Source organism: Octopus bimaculoides, chromosome 2 (assembly GCF_001194135.2).
Source record: "Octopus bimaculoides isolate UCB-OBI-ISO-001 chromosome 2, ASM119413v2, whole genome shotgun sequence".
NCBI lineage: Eukaryota > Metazoa > Mollusca > Cephalopoda > Octopoda > Octopodidae > Octopus > Octopus bimaculoides.
The window spans coordinates 73788435-73798134 of NC_068982.1; the positions used below are offsets into that span (position 1 = coordinate 73788435).

Here is a 9700-nt window from a genome sequence, read left to right on the forward strand (position 1 = left end):
AAAGACAATGAAATGCGATAAAGGTATACATAGTATACAAAGTATGTGATAACATGAATGATGCAGTCCTGGTACAGGAGAAACTCCAAATAGAGTTAATCAAAGAACCTCACAGATCAAGGATTATCCTAATTACCAAACGTACGAACTCTCTCTCCTTGCTCTCCAGTATACAGGCGTATACTTAGAGTAGGGCCATTCATTCTAATCATTTTGTTACACTTTCTATTATAGGGACAAAGCTTGAAATATTGGGAGATTATGTCGACCCCATTGTTCGACAGGTATTTATTTTATCAAACCCGACAGAACGAAAAGCAAAGTTGACCTCGGTGGAATTTGAACTCAAAATGTAAAAGGCCTGAACAAATACCACAAAGCAATTTCGGCGATGTTCTAACAACTTTTTCAATTCATCGCTATGCTTAACTCGTTATTAATAATAACTATAATGCTTTCTTTATTAACCACTAAGAGTTAAAAATAATGGTGACGGTACAGGACGGTACAAAGTGGGATAACATAACAGAGCGTTATGTACGATGGGATAACATAACGGAGTGAAAAGGAGAATAATAGTATCAAAGAAACAAAGAAAATTCAAAGAATGAATAAATCCCCAAATGAAGAGACCTATTATGTCTACTCGTGAAAACCCCGGCCGGCGACACTTCCGTAGCTGTAGAGTTTATCTCGAGCCAGCAATGTCCTTTCCTTCCCCCGGTTACACAGCTAGGTCACAGATTTCTGGAAGTAATTTATGTGCCTTGCTCGAAAATCCTGTGGATAAAATCTGACCAGTTGATTTTCGTCGAAGTCTAGAGTTTCCGTGAGAACGTTTTCGTTCTTTTCCGCCACTAACCTTCTATAGAACATCAACGTGGAACTTCCACCTACCGCATTGCCCGACTGGTAGAAAGTTATAAGCGTTCGGTGATATTTCAGTTGCCTAATTCCCTATCTCGGTTTTTGCTTAATCCAGGAAAGCAGCTCTATCAAAGAGATGAGCAGTGGAAAGACGCGTCAGACAAACGGCGACCACAATTGATCGCCATCAAGGAATTGCTGCAGATGTTGCAGCTCAGTGAATGTCTGTGCACCATCAATCAACCATGACGTGCCGTTTCCCACTCGGCGGGTGTTGAAAGTAAATCGAGCACCTGACCTATAGAACGCGTCTCCTCCGTAGAAATGGAAGAACAGATGCTCTAGTCCGTCAGTGGACTGGGGCATGGCTCGACGGTCAAGCGGTAATATATAACGAAGACGATGTAATGTTTTCCACTTGTGCCTGACCATTCAGGGACAGCTTTTTCTCATCCTATTCCTGAGTAAGAGAGGCCACCCTGCTTGTTACATTGTGACAAATCATCTCCATTTGAAGTTCTGGACCAAAACCAGTCCTCAGTCTATTTAAACGGTCCATCCGTCCAGCGCTCCACGATGCTGTTGGATGTCATGGACGTGTTGCTTCCTGACTTTTTTCGTTAACTTTAACTTTTGTCACTGCCTCGTACTTCCTTAGTACAGTGTCGATTACTTTGATGTGCTCGGGGTCCGACTCTATTACGGTGACGTCATCCACATTTGGCAATACAGATCTTCCACATTACAGTTCATGCAGGATGTCCGTCAATATCTCTAGTTTCACAGTAATGGCTCAAGAGTCATTCCATGCAGAAAGAAGAGAGGAGAGAACCTTGATGAACAGAAGGCATTATGTTGAGTGGTTCCGATGGCCATTTATTCTAACCACTGAGTAGGTGTTACTGTTAATAGCGGCGAGCCAACCACAGGAGACGCGACCGAAACCAGCTGCCATGATGACAGCCGCCAGGTATTGATAGTCAACCATATCGAGAGCTTTCAATTGATCTAAACTGATCGAAGCCCGATCCATGCCAGCTCCTTTACCCACCCACTGTACTATGTATCGCATAAAGTGGAGATTGTCGAAGATAAATCTCTTCAGAATGGAGCATGTTTGTGCATCACCGAGAAAACCATCGAGAACAATGTCAACTTCTTCGCTAACACTTTGGCCAAAGTCTTGAATTCTGAATGTTGTAGAGTTATGAAACGAAAATTACCAATGTGGTCCACTTTGTTCGAGTCCTTTCTCAGTAGAGCCACTACTCCACGGCTCACAGAAATGGGAATTTTTCCGTTCTGCTGTGTGTTGTGGTAGGTATCTGTCAAAAGGTGGCCTAAAAAGTGGCATATAGTAAGATGCGTATGGTATATAATTCAAACTAGTCGATTTGTCCCTCATGCAGCTAGTCATTGCTCCCCACGTTTCAGTGACTGTTATAACCCTTTTTCAACACTCCACCTCTGCATAGTTCAGCTTGTTCCGAGGGAAAATCGATCTACTCATTTTCCAATGAATGATTTAAAAAAAAAATACAGTAGGGCACACTTTTTCCAAAATCGCTAAAATGGCGGTACCCTAGCATGACCACAGCCCTTGACAGAAACCGATAATTAGAATGCAGTGAGATTTGAAGGTGGTTGGACGGTTACATCGGGTGATCGCGTAGAGGCTCCCTTTTCATCTCGAATGCAGAAATATTTTGAATGTGAGGTAAAGTCGTCGATGTGACATCGTTATATGACTGGTATTTGTTTTGTCGAACAAGAAATTTGAACAAAACGGGATTTAAAAGTTAGATATAATGGTACGTAATTAATACAAGCAAGAATTTTGGCGGACACTCTGCAGTTCCTGCCTGCACCAAGGTCTTAGCTGAATAAAGATTTCACCGACTTTTGTTAACAGTAAGTTTGAATATATTATTTGCGACTCTTTCTTTCTTTCTTTCTTTCTTGTCTTAATATTCCTTTTCTAGCATCCCTACTTCCTCTCTCTCTCTCCATCTCTCTCGTCTTCTCACACTTAATTGTAGACTTTCTCCCTTCCATTCCCTGTTCTTTCTCTCTCTCTCTCTTCCTCTCTCTCTCTCTCTCTCTCTCTCTCTCTCCCTCTCTCCTCTCTCATTCTCCTTCCCTTCTATCTGCTGTCTACATGTGACCCGTGACTAATTTTCTATTCTCTGCCTTTTCGCCACCAGACACCTAGCATGCTGGTTAATTTTTTCTCCTTTCTAACTAATATTTTTTTTTATATATATATCCATTTGAGGATATCTTCCAGGCGTTAACCTTCATTCTCGTGTTTGGCCGAAAGGCTTTATTTGTTGTCTTCATCTATCGTTTCAAATTACTTTTCTTAACTTTCCTACGTCCACCCTGTATTGTTTTGTTTGCTCGAGCCCTAATTCTACCCAAATCTTGCGGATGCCGCCGATATACGAAGTTCCCAGTCTTGTGGTTAAAGGCACGGAACTGGGTATTAGCATTTTTGATCGATAATTGAGGAAGAATTAGGGTCCTTGTGTCTGTCTTTCGTGTACATTTTGTAATATTTAATGCATTTTTCATTTATGGAATAACTGAACGCCACGCATCCTGACTTTCGTTAACAGAGATAGATATAGCCTACTGCTATTTCAAGATGGCGGCCAAAACTAGCTTGCAGCCAGCCATATCAACCTGGCGGTTCTATTTCACTAGCTAGCAGCCATATCAACATGGCGGCTATATTTCACTGGAAGCAAGTTTTCGTCTGATCACAGACAGATGTTAGACAACTTCGAGTCGGGTAAGTACTTAGGTAGATGACAACGATACGAAAACGACGGAGTAAACGGCAATCACTATCAGTAACAAAGAAATCACCATTACTACTGCCAACGATTACTAATAAAAAGAAAACGTTACAAACCAACATGATTTTCGATTCACCTCCTACCACCACTAACACTAACTTGCAACAATACCGCCATTGCTATCTTCCCCTCCTTTGCCACCATTTGCTATTGGAATAGACAATTGAATAAACCACAGCCAACATCACTACCACCCCGCCGCCGCTGCCACTACCACCACCACCACCATCATCCAATATCAACATGAAGCAAAAGAGCCTTAAGTAGATGCCCAACATGCTAGAAACAGAAGTTAAATCTTCCTCAAATCACAACCTACAGTCTTTACAAAAGACTCAGGGATAACGTAGTTCTCGATAAAGATATATTTATGACTGAAAATTAGACGAGATGGTCGTGACTGGAACGCCGCTGGGATTAAACAACACAGTTAAAACTCTAAATAGCGACATTACCATCATCACCATCAGTGCCATCACTGCCGCCACCGCCTCTGCCTTCGCCACCACCACCATCACCACCACCACCGCAACAACAACAACCACAACCACTACAATCACTACCACCACTAGCATCACCACCACAGCTGCCACCACCACCACTATTAACAGTTTATTAAACAACTACCACTGCCTCGTATTTCTAATTACAACAGCATTAACAATAACACCGCTGAGATTACCCCGATTTACTGATATATCAATTATTTCAGTAGTAGTAGTAGTAGTAGCAGTAGTAGTAGTAGTAGTAGTAGTAGTAGTAGTAGTAGTAGTAGTAGTTGTGGTGGTGGTGGTGGTGGTAGTAGTAGTAGTAGTAGTAGTAGTAGTAGTAGTAGTAGTAGTGGTAGTAGTAGTAGTAGTGGTAGTGGTGGTGGTGGTAGTAATGGTAGTAGTAGTAGTGGTGGTGGTGGTAGTAGTAGTAGTAGTAGTGGTAGTGGTGGTGGTGGTGGTGGTAGTAATGGTAGTAGTAGTAGTGGTAGTGGTGGTGGTGGTAGTAGTAGTAGTAGTAGTAGTGGTAGTAGTAGTAGTAGTAGTGGTGGTGGTGGTGGTAGTAGTAGTAGTAGTAGTAGTAGTAAGAGTAGTTCTTTATTGGCTCCACTGAATAATTACTACCACCAACATCGCCATCACAACGGCCACCACCTCCGCTACCGTTACTACTACCACTACTACTACTACTACTACTGCTGCTGCTGCTTCTGCTACTACTACTATCACTACTACACTACTACTACTACCGTTACTACTACTTAGTTATCACTACAATTCATATAACCATCATCATCACCACCCATACCAACACCACCATCACCACCACCACCACCACCACCACCATCAACACCACCTTCACCACCATCATCATCACCACCATCATCTTCACCAACATCATCATCATCATCACCAGCACCATCATCCTCACCGCTATCATCATCGTCGTCGTCGTCATCGAAGCTGGAACTATTGATGCAACTTGAATATTTGCCAAGAGGTCATTGTCCGCTTCTTGTTACCTCCTTCCCCCTCAGATACTCCTTACTATCACTCCACCACTCTTTCATTCTCTTTTCCTCTCATGTTTTCATTTTTTCATTACTCCCCCTCTCATTTTCCTCATTCCTTCTTGTTTCTGGTTCCCTTCGCACTCACTCCCTCCTACTCTCGCCAATCTTCTCCTCTTACTCTTTACCTCCTCTTCCTCTCACTCTCTCTTTCTAACTTTAGTTCTTGCCACTCATTTACTCCATCACGCTCCCTTTTCCTTCCTCTACCTAACACTTCTCCCTCCGACTACGTCTCTGGTGGTTTCCTTCTTCCTCTCCCCTTCCTTTCTACCGTTTCCACTCTGCCAACGATATATGCTACAAAAATAGGAAGCATTAAAAGAGTTAACCTATTATGTCACGTGACGTCATGTGACCTAATATCAGTGAGTCAGCTTTCGCCACGTCAGCAATGGAACTGTGAAGGAGAAGGCGAGGGTTCCAAAAATAAAAATAAAAAGAAATAAAGAAAAGAAAGGAAACCGTTTTAGATTTTGATGGGAAAAAGAGCAAAAGAGATATCTGAAAAACGGAGAGAAGGAGAGAGAGGAAAGGAGAAAGTTATTGAATATTCTCAATATGCTGCTGCTACTGCTGATGGTGGTGGTGATGATGAGTAGGAGGTAAGAAAATTAGCGAGCTAGATAAATAGGGAAAGCCTAAGTATGAAGAAGAGACGAAAGAAAAACCTTCGTGGCTGTGAATGATACAAAGAGAGATTTGAAAAAGGGAAAGATAATTAAAGAGTAAGGAAGCAGCAGAGAAAAATAAAACTATGGAAAGACAATTAGTAAGATTAAGCGGGGAAGAATGAAGGAAGAGAAAGATGGGTGAAAGGAAAGACGGATTGGAGTGGGTATAAATATATAGAAAAGGAGAGAATGATTATATGAAGAGGAAAGAAAAATACGTTGAAGGTAAGGTGGATGAAGAGAGAGAGATATTGTTAAATATGGAGGGAAAGGAATGAGAAAAAAGAAACTTGAGAAAAAAAAGTAAGGAAAAACTGAAGAAAATGAGATTGGAGATTAATGGGTCCGCAACGAACGAATTAATGTAGTGGGAAGGAAGGAGAAAGCAAAAGACTAAAGGAATGATTGTGAAAGAAAGGAAAACAAGCAGTTAATAAAGCTATGTTGTACTAAGTTAAAAATAAACATGTAGCAGTCACCATATTGTTAGCAGCGGGAGGCGAGGGAGAGTAAATGTATAAAAGTAGTGGGAGTGATACTGGTGTCAATGATGGTGGTGAGAACGAAGAAGAAAATAAAAATGGTGGTAAATATTAGAGGATAGCTGTTTTTTTTTTGGTTTAGCTATAGATCAATGCTCATCAGCTTACCGACATTCAAAAGTATTCTGGTCGAGACCATTCCATCTCGTTTTTTTGCGAGTGTATTTGTTCAGTGTATCAAGAGCAATATCAAGCAATGGTTTTAAGGTAATAGGGTGTGGTTTGAGCGATATTTGGCTGCTGTTTCTAAGAGTGTGAAAGTACGTACTGATTCTTTTGCTGTCAGTAAACCTCCGATTTAAAGGTGATCAAAGGTGTTCCAATAGTGACCAGCCCGTCCCACAAATTTTAGTGTATCTAGAATATTATTCAGTACCTTGTTACTTAATCAAAGCGATACAATGATCTGATGGACATATGGTTATCGCAAGTATTTAACCCCAGGTCAACGACTCTACTAGACCTATTCAAAAGAACGCCAGCCATGAACGACTGTGGGTTTAAGAGTTTGTGGAGCTTAAATAATTTACCATGTTCTTTTACTTATTGATTAGAGAGTAATTTGGTTTCCTGTTTCTAGCATGACGAGCAACCGTACAAAGACTCTCCTGTCTGCTCGGATGTTAGAACTGTTGTTTGAACCCCGGGTCAAGCCTGATCAAGCATGTTTATAATCACAGGCTCCCTAGTCGTGACCATCTCGTTTTTTCAATATCTAGTACTATATTCTCCGATGTGTGCTTCCTTTTCCAGGAGATCAGTGTATGATTTCAATGTGATTTGGCTGCTATTTGTAGCAAATTGAGTCACTTCGTGGAGGCTTTTTTTTTGGCATCTTGTCATTACTGTTGTGATTTAGCCCTAGGTCACCCCTAAATGAGCAGATTTATAACTAAAGGCTTACAACCGTGACCATTAATCTTTACTTCAGACATAGTGCATTCAGTACTACATAACAAATGTAACCTTCCATTTCTGAAACAGTAGATAAAATTTGATTGAGATTTGGCTGCTATTTTTAGCAGATCAAATCACCTCAGACAAGCATTTGATACTGCTGATGATTAAACCTGTATCGTTTTTATGTTGGCGGTGAAGGTGGTAGAGGTTGTGGTGGCGGCTCTTTTGCTGGTGGTTATAGTAGTAGTAGTGATGGTGGTGGTGGTGGTGGTTCTGATCTGGATGTACGTAGTGGGAGTTTTCGAGGAGGTGGCGTTCGTGGTACCTTTTTCTTGCTGGTTGTAGTACTGATGATGGTGGTGGTGGTGGAAGATTTTTTTTTTTTACCGTGTATAAAGCGGTGAGAAGTGATTAAGTTGTATTGTAAAGAAAATAGAGTAGAAACAGGGAGAGAAATGTGTGTGTATGTGTGTGTGCGTGTGCGTAAAAGAGCGAGATACATAAAAGAGAAAGAGAGAGAGAGGGATGAAAAGGAACATGTTTAAAAAATTGAAGGTGAAGGAGGGACATTTGCTGCCCGATTAATTAAAGTTTAATACAAAATGTTTTATAGACGAATAATGAGAGAGAGAGAAGGGAAGCAGGAGAAAAGATGGCGGGGAAATGAATAGAGAAGGAACTATTATTAGAAGGAAAGGTAAAGAAAGGATAGACACATTTTGTTCATAACAGTGAAGAAAAGGTCTTGTTCGGGAGAGGGGATATGGTGTGATGATGAGTAGAGCGAGTCCTAAAGGCAATGATGAAGGGTTAAAATAGAAGAATTAGGATGATGGAGGTAATAAATATGTATGTATGTATGTATGTATGTATGTATGTATGTATGTATGTATGTATGTATGTATCTATCTATCTATCTGTCTGTCTCTCTCTCTCTATATATATACATATATATATATCAACTGCGCATCATAAATCCGAAAAAAAAGCACACTCTAAAGCTTAGAGCAATAGTATTCTTATATGCAGTTAAGTATACGTCTGGTCATAGAATGACTAATGGTTTCGCATCCATAAAGGGCTTAGCTCCATGGAAAACTCGTCAGACTCTAAAATCGAAGGCCATATAGTTCTTCAGACCTCGGAGGTAGAAAACCGTTACGGTCAGTTAGTAAGTAAATAAAGAATAAAAAATCCGGGTTAGCGAGGACGAATTATCTTCCGTAGACCAGTTCATGTGGGTCAAAAAGGGGAACGGGGAAACTCCACCTCTATGTTGCTTTTACCTCGTAAAGACCTTTGCAGATCTAATCGATGAATTGGGAATACCATTCTTGCAGCAGATAACATTTGAAATGGATGCAGGGGTTGCAAATTTTTTGCCGTGTATTCAATAATCAAGGTTCCAGGGAGTCTTTGAGGATCCTTGCTCGCACAGCTAAGCAAAGCTTACAGCGTCCGCTCCCGTTAATATAGGATTCCAGCGGCTCCATGATCCTCCATTTGATATTGCATGGGGTCCCTTCATCTTTGAGGCGCCACACGTGGTCTGCCAGGGATGTGACGAATCGTCTTTCCGGAATCCTGAAAGAGGACCTGTGGTTGTACAGGCGCTACTTGAAGGCAGTCCCGGCTGACTCAGTATATTTCCAGGCTTGAGTGTTGGTTGTGTTCACATTTCTGGTGCATCTTCGGCTGGCTCCGGGTCTAGAGATATTGTTGCTTGGTTTGGGTATCACCACAGCCTCATAAATGACTCCCTCAGCCTCGCATTGCTCCTCCTCCCACCACTGGGCAGTCATTGTACTACCTACATGAGCAACCGACCTCCTCCCGCGTTTTATGGATGTTTTCATGTTGGGTACGCAACTAAAGGAGACCCTTAGGTTGTGTCTATTGAATAAACGTCCGTACCTGTGTCTCTGCATGAAATGTTTCTCTAATAACCTGAGGAATAGTCTTCCCATTCAAGCCTTGAAGTTGAGTGAAACGGTAGGGGTAAATCAAATGACGCTCCGGCTTCCTTTTGAGGGTGCTAGGGCCCGGCACTTAGAAGATGCGATCCTTAAACCCACTGGACGCCAGTACCGCATTGTAATAGGGGGGCTGCGGCGTCGAAAATTTCTTGATTTGTTCGATATCCCCCTTATGCGTAAGATATGGCATAATTATAAACGGCAAATTTTAGCCATTTCTCCGCAGACTGAAAAAATGATAAACAACCTTAATCGATTTTCGAATCTTATTAGGTTCTCATCAGAGGCGTCCACATCATTCTGACAGTCTCATATATATATA

At 41.5% G+C, this 9700-nt stretch overlaps 1 long non-coding RNA gene across 1 annotated transcript in view; it reads left to right on the forward strand.

Moving 5' to 3' along the window:
* The first annotated feature begins 2671 nt into the window (after positions 1–2671).
* Positions 2672–9700, forward strand: part of LOC128251474 (uncharacterized) — a 56832-nt gene continuing 49803 nt past the window's right edge. Inside the window, exon 1 of the long non-coding RNA XR_008267142.1 lies at positions 2672–2778. This is a non-coding gene — a long non-coding RNA (uncharacterized LOC128251474). The remainder of the gene's footprint in view (positions 2779–9700) is intronic.